General features: G+C 36.8%; 1 protein-coding gene across 1 annotated transcript in view; it reads left to right on the forward strand.

Annotated features, from left to right (window-relative positions):
- The window catches only part of LOC150100816 (replication factor C subunit 4), a 186,340-nt gene that overhangs the window by 17,517 nt on the left and 155,947 nt on the right, over positions 1–12,876 (forward strand). The gene's annotated exons all lie outside the window — the stretch shown is intronic.

Here is a 12,876-nt window from a genome sequence, read left to right on the forward strand (position 1 = left end):
CAGATTTTTATTGTACATGCAGCCACCACAGCAGTTCCAAAAACATCATTCCAATTTCCATTCCATCCAAAGTCTTGGTGGAATTGAGTGTGTCAAGCAGCCAAAAATAAATCAAGATAGACCATGGGGTATATTTCGTAGACATCGTATTACAACAAACTTAATAGCATTTCACCGTTCTTGGGCAAAAGCATGTTGTGTTAGACGTCAGAGTCAAAAACAATCCTGAATTAAATTTAGATCATCGATTAAAGTGCAAAAACTGTATGGAATAAAATCCAAAAGATGAAAGGTTTTTGTCTACCTTTTGTCCACCATGAGCATGATGGGTGTATTGTTGCTGATTCCAAAGCTATTGTAAACACTTTGGGAGAAAACTTTGCCAGGATCTCAGCAACAGTTGGCATAAGTCGATTGTCATTGCTATCCCAAAACTAGGCAAGGATCTAGCCCAGGCCAACAATTATCATTCCATTGCTTTGATTAGCTGTCTTTGTGTAAGGTCGTAGATAAAAAGGTAAATGCAAGGCTTCTCTAGTACTTAGAAAGCAACACACTTCTTTCCCCCCCCCCCCCACACACACAGTGTGGCTTTCGTAAACACCGATCAGACCATTTGTTCTGTTTAGAAACATGTATATGATACACTTTCTTGGAGTGAGAACTTGTGGTTTTATTGTTTATTGACATGAAAAAAGCCTGTGACACAGCCTGGAGATATGACATTTTAAAAGACCTGTTTAATCTTGGTCTGAGAGGGGGTTCTTTCCTGTTTTTATTATGAACTTTCTATCCAGCTATGTCTTCAAGTCCAAGTGGAAAGCATGTTATCTCTGCCATATCATCAAAAAGAGGCCCACAAGGCTCTGTCCTAAGTGTGACCCTCTTTGCTATTAAAGGGAACTCGATTACTGATCTCCCACAGTTGGCAATTGCCTTTATAAGTCAGCTTGTGCTGTCAATGAATGATATCTATTCATGGGCTCTTTGTCATGAGTTCGAATTATCTGCAGAAAAAATTGTGTGTACACACTTCTACTGAAAATACGCTCTCAACCTGATCCTGATTTAAGAATGGGACAAACTATTATCCCCGTTGTTCCAGAGGCCAAGTTTTTTGGTCTCATCATTGATAGAAAGCCAACTTTCTTTATATACATTTGTCATCTTCAGGATAAGTGCAGAAAAGCATTGAATGTCCTCCAACTGTATCCTCTACAGAATGGGGTGCTGATTCATGTTCCTTGCTCCACATTTATCATGCATTTGTATGTTCAAAGCTTGATTATGGGTTCCAGGTTTACAATTCTGCAATGGAGAGCACTCTTCTGTGGTTGGACTTGATCCATCATTATAAAGGATCTGATTACCTGATGGTGCTTTTTGCACATCACCCATTCAAAGCCTTTGTGTTGAATCAAATGAACGCCCTCTATCACTTTAAGCAAAAATCATATGTCTCTTAGTTATGCCCTAAAAATAAAGTCCCTTTCAGATCCTACATGGATAGTATGTTTTATCTATGATGGGAACTCCTGTATCACTCACGTCAGACTACCATCCGTCATTTTGGTATGCACATTAAAGAGGCTATGGAAGCTATTGGCATGAAGGGTGACAACATTACCTGGCACCAAACAAAATGGCTTTCCTCCATGGCAGGCTTGCACTTTCATCTTGCAATCTCTCACTTTGTTAAGTACAGAAGTCTCATACACCCTCATCTATCTACCTTTAATTGTTCAATGCACACAGAGCAGCTGACCCTGATTTCTTCCTCATCTGTACTGATGGATCAAGATCAGAGATCTCCAGTTGCTGTGCTGCTGTTTTCTAACATCCCACTTGATTGCAATAACTATATAGCAGAGTTGCATGCCATTCAGCTCCCACATGTGCACATCAAAGAAAACTCCTACCAAAGGTGTATAATTTACACACACACACACACACACACTCTCTCTCTCTCTCTCTCTCTTTGAATTCTTTACAGGCTATCTCTTCCTCGGCATATGATCCACATCCTTTGTTTGGTGAGGTGATTCAGCTCTTGTACAAAATAAAGACCCTTAATTTCGATTAAGGGAAATGATATCATTGTTCGTTTGCTGCAGTATAATCCACATCTAGTGCTTGGTGAGGTGCTTCAATTCATGCAAAATAAAGACCCTTAATTTTGATGATCTGTTGTGTTGACAAGCCACGTTGGAATTAAGGGAAATGACATTGCAGATGCAGGCACTAGATCAGCCCGTACTTTCTCAAAACATTATTTGATAGTCCCTTATACTGACTACACATGAGTTAAAATGAAAGTTAATTGCCAACTGGCAATGCTCCTGGCAAGAAGTACTGATGAACAAATTGCACGAGATTAAGGCTGAAATTAAGAACTGGCAATTCCCATGTTGATAGGAACAGAAGAGAGGAAATTGTTCTTGCATAGGTCACAGTCATCTCACACATTCTTATTTACTGAAGGCTTATGACTCACCTCTGTATGGGAAATGCAAGACCTTTCTTACTATTAGGCATATTTTGGTGGAGTGCAATCATTTCACAAGAGAGAGAAAAATGGCATTTTTACTTATCTGGCAGAACGCTTTACACTCAGCCAGATGTTATCAGACTCAGACAGATTGTATGCTGTTTTTAGATTTTTATAAAACATCAGTTTATTCAGACATTTGATTATGAATTTTTTTATATGTAGATAATAAATTTTGTACATATAAAAAATCTCCTTTATTTATCTTATAACTTTGTACATATATTTTATATTATCTCCTTATTTACCTATCAACACCTTGTGTCCTGGTGCAATATGAATTTTGCTGTCCTTGCACCATAAAACCCCAAATCAATCAATCATACACATTAGTTATCAACTCCACTTTCTCGTGGTATGGCCTCTTTCCACAAAAGGAACTTAGTGGTACCTAGCAAGCATTCCCCACCACAAATGATATCTTCCTAGTGAGGGGAATGGCAACTAGACCAATTAGGTAGTTGACGACCATCACCTGCAGAAACTCCACCTCTGTTTTTGGAGACTTGAAGTGGTGAATACCATGTATAGCCTCCAGAGCAAAGATTTCATTTTCTGTTCTCATCCTGTCTCTTCTCCATGCAGCATAAGTTGATACTCTTCAAAGCCATGCCAAACATACTTCACATGCAAACATTCACTGGCCTGATTGGCTGAATAATTAGCATATTTGCTCTCCAAAAACCAGGTTGCAGGTTCGACTCCTGCTGTGGGCATGGGTGTTTATGAATTGTCTTTAGGTGGAAGATGAATTTCATTGCCCTCAGACCAAAATTGGAGGCTAGAAGTGTTTCATGTTTAGTCTCTAGAGCAGGGTTTCCAGACATTTGTAAAAATAAATAAATTGCAATATATATATATATATATATATATATATATATATATATATATAAATAAAATTGACAAAATGGAAAAAAGAATCCTTGTCCATCCACTGTCCAAATGTACTATAGGTTTAGTAATAAGATTTTGTAGGTGGTAACTACATTAAAAAAAAAAAAAAAAAAAAAAAAAAAAAAAAAAAAAAAAAAAAAAAAAACTTCTGAATTTTGTTTAAATGAAATTCTGCCCACAATATATTCTAATTGTCACTTCTTTTAATCTCAATTATCCTTCCTAAGTCATGATCACTAATGAATTTTCTAGGTAATATCCTTTGTTGCCATTTCCTTTGATGTTGTGAAATTCAAGATCATATTCCCTTTCATAGATTCACATGTGACTTCATTTTTTTTTTTTTTTTAAATGTTGATCACACACATGAAAGGTATAATGTTGATCACACACATGAAGTATAACACTGCAGTGCCATGTGTGAGCAAGTGATTAAGGAGAAAAATGTAGCCTGTTGATATATTTCTTAAAGAGTGGGAGGTTGTACTTAGTGGGTAAAACAGCATTTTTCAAAAGTAGTAGTGTTCCAATCCTTTCTTTTAAGTTATCCATTTAAAGTTATCAGCAATACTTTACTTTTCTAAAAAATGGTTGCAGCCAAAACACTATTAACAAAATTCTTACAAGACCTCAATAAAAAACAAAGATAAACCAGACTACAATAAAACTATAACCATTCCTTACATTAAAGGGACATCAGATAAAATAAACACAATACTACAGAAATACAACCTCAAAGCCACCTTTAAACCTCCTGCAAAATTAAAAAGCTTACTCAACTCATCCAAAGACCCACTCCCTCCACTGGCCCACCCTGAAGTATACTGTATTTATTGCACCTGTAATCTACCATATATAGGAGAAACAAGACACGCAATTCCTATCAGACAAAAAGGAACATAAACTACACATTAAATGTAATAACTATGGTGAAGCTGGCCTTTCTGATCATGCCCTAAACACTTTACATAGAATTGACCAGAAAAGCACCAGTTGTTTACATCGCACCAAAACATGGTATGAACATAAATTTAAGGAAGCCTGTGACATTCTTATCAACCACCCCAATCTGAACAATAATGAAGGTCTAAAAATCCCAAGCATATGGAAGGCACATATTCTACCCACGGAACCTTTCTCCGTAAGAGTTAACTATAAACAGGACTGTAGATAATCCAGAATCTTAAATCTAATATAACAATTGTCATGTTAAACTAGGTCATCATTATTACTGTAAGAAAACTATCTATATCAGGGTCGGCAACCTTTCCAGACTCGCGGGCCACATTCAACTTTTATTTTTAATAATTGGGCCACAAGCGTTTAATTAATAGAAAATAGTGAGTGAAAAAAATACTCAAGGTATCAATTTTTATTATATCAATCTTAAAAAAAAACACAGAAATATTTAAAGTACAAGATATGAAACAAGCATGAAAATGAAACTCAATGAAAAATTATTATCACATAAAAACAAAGTAATATAGTTTTATGCATCGCAATATGTGTGTCTCCCTGCTTAATGTGACTTTTGTGATTGTTTTCCCTTAACCAAATTATCTAGATACACTTTATAACCTGAGATGTAAATTCAAATCGAAGCATGCAAATGTTCATCAGTTAGTCGAGAAGAAAATTTATTTTTTCTAAAACTCATGGTAGGAAATGCTTATTCGCAAATGTATGTGCTTCCAAATGTGACGATTATCTTCTTTGCGAAACTGATTAATCCTTCAAATTTTTTGGTAAGCATCGATCAATTTTTTGGATATTTTCTAATGAAAATGCGTTCTTTGATATTTCATTGTGTTGCAATTCCAAAACTTCCATCAGTAGTCAGTTTGGTAGGTCATCAATGTCGACATTTAAAAGGTTCAATATCCACAAATCTTATTAAAAATTCTGTTTTGTAAATCTTCAATAATACCAACAAAAGTTTCCTTTGTGTTTGCCATCCAGCTGTAGATGCTGATTTGCAACATATATAATCATAATCATGTAGATTTCTTCCATCATATTTTCTTCAACAGACATAGTTTGCCTTCAAAAGCATTTATCTCAGAAAACAGTTCTGATAGTAATTTACCTTGGCCCTACAGTTTCAAATTAAGTTCATTTAGGTAGTTGTAATGTCTACCATAAATGCAAGAAACATAATCCATTTTTTATTCGATAGTTGTGGGACAGTATTTTCGTGTTCCGTCATGAAAATATCTATTTCTTCATGTAAATTAAAAAATATTTTTAGCCAAGCACCTCTACTTAACCATCTAGCACTTGACTAGTAGATAACGTCCTCTTGAAATGTTCATAACGTCTTTTCTTGATGATAAAATTTTACGGGCCACATGCCATGTAAGTATGGTCAATCTTTTATGGGCTGCCAAAAATGCAAGTTTCGGCCGCATGAGGGCAGCCGGTTGCCGATCCCCTGATCTATATGAAAGAATGTTTCCTCTTATGTTATCTTAAATAGAATTTAGCTTTGATTTAGTTTCTAAATAATTAATTTTTAATTTTATCTGTATTTTTTTTAATTTTTATTTTTACTAGAGGTCATGCCAGTAGAATAACCATTGATCAAATCATTGTTTCTTTCTTTAGCATACTGTGTGAAATGTAACTCAGCTTGTCCTTGTATATTTGTATATACTCCAAATGATGACCTTAATATGAAGATCGAAATGTTGGGAAATTAAAATAGTTATTTATAACACGTTTGCAAAGTCCATAATTTCTAAAATGAATAGTAGTGTTCCAAAGAATAGAGGTGGATGGAATAAAGGAAGCTGATAAGAAGTTAGTTCAGAGTGTTCGAAGCTGGACAGTGTATGGGTGTTTGCTAGTGGTTGCTCTAGTTCTTCTATGGTTAGATGAAAGTGGAGGAATAGTAGCAGCCAATTCAGAGGAGAAATGCTCATGAAAGTACCTATAAACACGGTGCTGAAACATATCGCCTATCAGAAAGTGGCTGAAGGAGTCTGTGAGGGATGGGTCTGTCCTCTTCTGGATATCATCAAGAATTCTTAAATCTTGGGTGCTGCACCCTAAATGTGGGAACAATACTCTAAGGTTGTTTGGATCTGAGACTTAAAGTGTTAGGAGTGGAGAGGAAGAAAAGTAATGTTTAGAATGGAAAAGAACACCAAGCTTTTTAGAGGCTGAGGAGGCTATATATGTAATATGTTTTTGCCAGGATAAACTGGATGTGATAGTCAACCCAAGAAGAGAAAGCCGATCTTGAAAGAAATTAGGAACATTATCAAAAGTAAAAGGGGATGAGGTGGTAATTTTTCTTGCAGGTAAGAAGGCAGGCTTGAGTTGTTTTTTTTTTTTTTTTAGCACTGAAATTCACTAAGTTGTCTACATCCTGAAATGAAGAGGTCAGTGTTCAATTCACTGGTTATGGAAGATCTTGAAGCATCTTATATTAGGGTACTGCAGGGTTATCGAATAAGGAAGAGGAATAAAGAGCACTGTCATCAGCAAAGCTGTGAATAGGATTTGAAATCAGAGAAAGGAGGTCATTGATCTAAAGGAGGAAGAGTGTGGATGAGAGCACAGAATCCTGAGGCACTCCACCATCGATGGTGAAATCTGATGAGAGGAAGCCATCCACATGGCACACAATGAGTGACCAATAAGGGAGCTGGCAACCTAATCACATGAGTGTAGAAGAGAAGCCATACAATTGCAGCTTGTTCAGGAGGCCTCAGTCCAGACAGTCGAATGCCTTAGAAATATCAAGAGCACTAACACGAGTTTCTCCAAAACTTTCCATGGGCTGAATTCCAAAGGTAAGTGAGATTAGCTAGGAAGTCAGCTGTAAAACGAGAATGGTAGAACCCATATTGATGATTTCTCATTAACTGATGAGTGTCTCCAAGTAATGAAGCTGGTTGTTGATAACCTCCACTTTTGACAGTACTGAGGTGAGAGCAATGGAACGATAGTTAGGTGGCCTACTTTTGTTTCCCTTTTTTGGGTACAGACTGGCTTGCTTCCATGCTGTTGGGTAGATGCCATTAGAATATGAAAGTTCATATAAATGATACGGGATGGGTGTCAGTTCTGGAACACAAGTCATGAGCACAACTGTAGGAATACCAGCTGGACAAGGAGCCTTATTAGTATCAAGATGAATGAGGATTTTTCTGATGTCCTTTTGGCAAAAGTTTAGAGAGGACATGCAGTGGGCAGTTTGTGGCAGGTATAGGAGGTTATTGGCATTGGTTGTCCTGGCAGGAGTTGGGGGGGGGGAACTGATGCCAAGCGATCTGCATTTTGCTTGGGTGAGATTACCATAGTAGCATCAGGATGCAAGATAGGTGGCAACATGGAAGGGCAGAAGTTATGCCCAACAGCCTTAGCAAAGGACCAGAAGGCTTGACTGCCAGTTGAGCAGGCGGTGAGTTCATTGTATTTCATTCTTATAAAGTTTGCTTTGGAATTATTGATTACTTTTATACACATGGTTCTGGCTGTTGTGTAAGCTGGAGTTTTTAATTTAAGCCATTGAACACGAGTTGCATTTTTATAATGGACGGCAGAGGCACATTTCTTGAGAACCAGTGCTTGAATATAGGTTGGGAGTTTGCAGTGAAGTGCAGAATGAAGGCTCTCATTCCATTGAGGATTATTTCAGTTACAACTTCAGGATAAGTGTTTGGATCATGAGAGTGAAAGCAATAATCTGACTGTGAAAAAGCAGCGTAAAAATTCTGAGATTGGCTGGGAGGAAGACGAACTATTGAGAAGGGAGACTTGAATAAGATTGTGGTCAGAGTTGCCAAGGGGAGAGCAGAAGTCCACAGTGTATTTGGGGGGAAAGTTTGTTAAGAAAAGGTCAAGAATGTTGGTGGAGTGATAAGGATTGTCAATTGACTTACATTGCCTGCAAAGTTTATTATCTATTGTTGTTACAACTGATTCATATTCTCCCTATACTATCTCCTACGTTGAAATGTCCCATTAATAATTCTTTGATTTTCTTTCTCTCTCTCTAAGTGGGTATACTGTTGTATTATCAATACTATTATGTTAATGTAATATATATTACCCATAATAATATATTATCCATAATAAGTGGTGGACCAAAGACAGAACCATGAAACCTCCACTGGTTTTCCTCTATCTTTCCTAGAGTTCTTTTCCATAAACCACCTGTTTCAATATCTCTATCACCTATTCACCTTTTCTAAATCATCATCCTGTTATCTATCCAAAACAGCAAAATATTAGCAAGTTAGTGATGCTAGTGTTGCAAGGAGAAGTAGCAGTGTATTTGAACAGTGCTACAAAAAGTGTTTTTTTTTTTCTTATACCATGTAGATTTGTGTAATAGTGCTTTTTTGTGATAGTCAGATTGGATGTAATCATTGTATTGTGGTTCTAAAAGTATTTGCATCAATCGTTATATTATTAACGAGGAAGTGCTAGTTAACATTACAAAAATAGTGTCATTGGCAGTAAAGAAATGTATGGCAGCGAAGGTCTCAATTCAGAGATTGAGTTTTTCCCTGGACTTTTCACAGTGGATATGATGCGACAATTGTTTTATGTACGTATCCAACATTAAAGATTTGTGGAGTGTTAAATTAAATGATAAAAAGGAACTTATTATAGTATGTGAGAAGTGCAATGAAAGATCAGGATATTCCAAAAATGAGAATGGTGCACCAGAATGGATGAAAGCCTGTGATGGTAATAATAGAAGCAACACGGAAGAGCTTAGGCAAGTATTAATGAAAATGAAGAGTTAGGTTAAATGTATGGAGGAGGAAATTTAATGTTTAAAGAAGAGATTAACTGATATAAATGAGAAGGAGGTTAATAAGAAGCAGCAAGTATCTTCAGATGATAGGGTTGCTTTATGTGGTGACGCAATCATTAAATTGTAAAAAAATAAGGTGTATAAGACATGTTTTACAGGTGGTACAATAAAATGAATATCAGATGCTTTGCACAGAAAGAACCGGCATCAGAATTAGTGGTAATGATAGGCAAAAATGACTTGGATAGTGAGACAAAGGATGTGGAATGGGATTTGAAGAAGTTGTTGCAGGAAGTGAAGGATAATAGTCTCACTGGTTAGTTTGTTTCCTAGATATGACAGTAGTGAACTGAGAAGGAAAGCAATTATACTGAATGACAAGATGGCTGAATTATGTCAGGCAGAGAGTATTCAATTTGTGAATGTATGGAATGAATTTGAAGGGAAATCAGAATGGCTCAAAGCTGATAGAATGCATTTGAATGGGTTTGGTGTTGGTCATTTAGAGCGGGTGGTGTTTACTAAGAGTACACAGGGTTCATACAAAATTAGTACTGCTGAGAGTCAGAGAGAGGTTGAAAAGCTGGTTGTGGAAGGACAGGAAGAGAATGGATACAAAGGTGAAGAAGTGATTATAGCAGGGTAGAGTGATGCAGTGCACAATGGTGAGGGTGATAAGAATATGAATAAAGATCAGGGAAATGGAAATGGTCAGAACAAAGAGAAGTGCACTATAGCAGAGAGAGTAAAGAGTGATGGTTTGTAAAGGGCCTGAATTTTGTAGCATTGATCGAATTAGTACAGCCAAAGATAATTGGCATAAGTGAAACTTGGTTGACTGAGGATGATATACTGTCAGGACTTGAAATGGTAGAATATAGAATTCCTATCTGAAAGGATGGGAAGAAGAAGAGAGGAGTGTGGGAGACTATTGTTAACGGCAGCAGAGGAATTATGTCCTTCAAGAGTGGAAGTGGAAAATAGTAGCACATGTGAAGATTTTGAAGCTGTTTGATGTGAAGTTGAGATCAATAGAATAGTATATCTAATAGGATGCTATTATAGGCCAGGGAATGTGGAGAGTACTGATTGTGAAATGTTTAGATAAATTAGTTGGGCAAGTAAAAGGAAGATGATCCTAATGGGATCATCTTCCTTTTAATTATAAATTAAAAGAATATGGATTGGAAAAAAGAGATAGTATATAGTAACAAGGAGAGTGAGTGGAAGCAACACACGGTTCATCAGCGTTAGATTCAGTGATATCCTCACAGGATGTAGTTGTGAATGAGGTATCAGTGTTGTTACCTGTTGGTGAAAGTGATCATGAAGTATTGGTTTGGAATATAGTCAAACAGGAAAGAGTTGTTATTAAGGTCTATATATGGAACTATAAGGTGGGTAATTGTGAGAAGTTCTGTACTCAACTAGTATCAATACATTGAATATACATTAATACATCCATTGGGGTGATGAATTGTGTAGAAAAGATGTTGACAGTGCATGGAAAATGATAAGGCAGTATCTAACACAAGCAGTACAACACAATTTGCAGTGAACAGATGCATGAAGAATATAAACTGCAGGCCAGAAAAGTGACAAACATGGTTTAAAAAGAAAAAGTAGAATATGAGAGGAGATTGGCCAGTCAGGTGAAAATTAATCCAAGAGAATTTTTCTGCTATGTGGCAAGCAAAAGGAAAAATAATTATGGCAGATTGACACTGGTAGATAGTTATGGTAGCAGAGTAATCATAGGAAATGATATAGTGAAATTATTTAACAAACACTTCATCAGTGTATATCATAGTTGTGTGAATGATGCTGTGCAACATGTAGAAAGATGGCAAAGATTAGGAGAATTAAAAGTTAAACAATCAGAGATGTATCAAGTGTTGCTTGGGAATGAATGACATATCACCATGTATTTTTAAAGAATGTGCAAAAGAGTTAGTCATGCCCTTGAACTGGTTATTTAATGAAAGTCTTGCAGTGGGGAAGGTTCCTAAGGCATGGAAAGAAGGCAAAATAATGCCTCTCCACAAGCATGGTTTGAGAGCAGAAGTTTCCAGTTACAGACCAGTCTGTAATAGAATCTGCAGTTGTGATCAAAGTATTGGAAAAATTGGTTAGAAATAGGATACAGGATTGGGTTGATGGATATAGCATTCTTTGATGGTCAGCATGAATTTGTATCGTTTTAGCAATTTACTTGTATTTTATGATGGAGTAATGAGTGTTTTAGATAAGGGAGAATCGTATACAGTAATATTCTTGGACTTTGCAGGAGTGCTTGATAAATTATCACATAAGTTGGTGCACAAGCTGAAGAGGATAGGAATAGGTAGTATATTGGTTAGATGGATTGGAGATTGGCTCTCTGAACGAAACCAGCAAGTTGTATATGTTGGAGCAGTGTCTCAGAAGAGGAAGTTGACCGGTTGCTTGCTCAGGGTTGTATTCTTGGGCCTTACTATTTAACTTATTTATTAATGATATTTCATGTGGATTGACTGGAGATCTTCAAATGTTTACTAATGATGCAAAGTTAGGTAGAGTTATCAGGAGTAGTGTTTTACTTCAGGAAGTGGATGAGATTTGGGATCTAGTAGTGATGGTAGACAATGGATTGAAGTTCCTAGGGCACTTCGCAAGTATTACAAAGACTGCACATTTATCACTACTATGATAAAAAGTGCATTAACATGTAGGAATAAGTTATGTCAACTGTTTATGGCATTTGTTTCATTAGAAGCCGAGTTATAGTGCCAAGAGCGACTGTGTTTTGACGAACGGTCAGAAAATGAGTTTCAAACAGAGAGCTGCGATTGACTTTTGTGTTAAACTTGGTAAAAGTTTTACCGAAACATGCTTCAAAAAGCATACGGTGATGAATGCTTATCCCATACTCAAGTTTATGAGTGGTTGTGAGATGCTTGAGGATGACGAAAAGCTGAGTCGTCCAAAAACTGGACTGAGCGAAGTTAACATTCAAAAAGTGCGTGATTTCATCAAAGAAAACCCAAAATCGTCCATGAGATTGATTGAAGATGAATTGCCGATTCCAAAATCAACTGTGCACAACATTTTCACCAAGAGTTTGGGCCTTCATAAATTGAGATTTGTTCCCCACAAGTTGACCAACAACCAAAAAATGTATCGAATTGAACACTGCAAGGACCTCATTAAAACTGCTCATGTTTTGAGTATGAGCCTGAAACAAATTGCCAGAGTGTTGAGCAGAGTCCTCCAGAAGAGGGGCATCCAAAACAAAGTCGCTTGGAGAAGTCAAAAGTAAAGACAATGCGATTTGAAGGGTGTATCCACAAAGAATTTGTTCCGCCTGGCCAAACGGTCAATGGTGAGTTTTATCTCAAAGTTTTGAAGCGATTGATAGCAAGATTTCATCGCTTATGGCATGAATTTCGTGATGCAGGCAGCTGGTCACTTTTGCACGATAATGCACCATCTCATCGTTTGAACATTGTGAGACTGTTTTTGAGCAAAAACCAAGTTTGTGTGTTGGATCACTGATTCACAGGGTGCTAAATCAGGTATTCACCTGATTTAGCACCCTATGACTTCTTTCTCTTCCCCCGACTTCATTTGCCGATGAAAGGAAAGCAATATGACACCATTGAAAACGTTCAAGTGACAGTAA

Source organism: Typopeltis vanoorti, chromosome 12 (genome assembly GCF_054136105.1).
Source record: "Typopeltis vanoorti isolate ZY-2024b chromosome 12, IOZ_Tvanoo_1.0, whole genome shotgun sequence".
Lineage (NCBI taxonomy): Eukaryota > Metazoa > Arthropoda > Arachnida > Uropygi > Thelyphonidae > Typopeltis > Typopeltis vanoorti.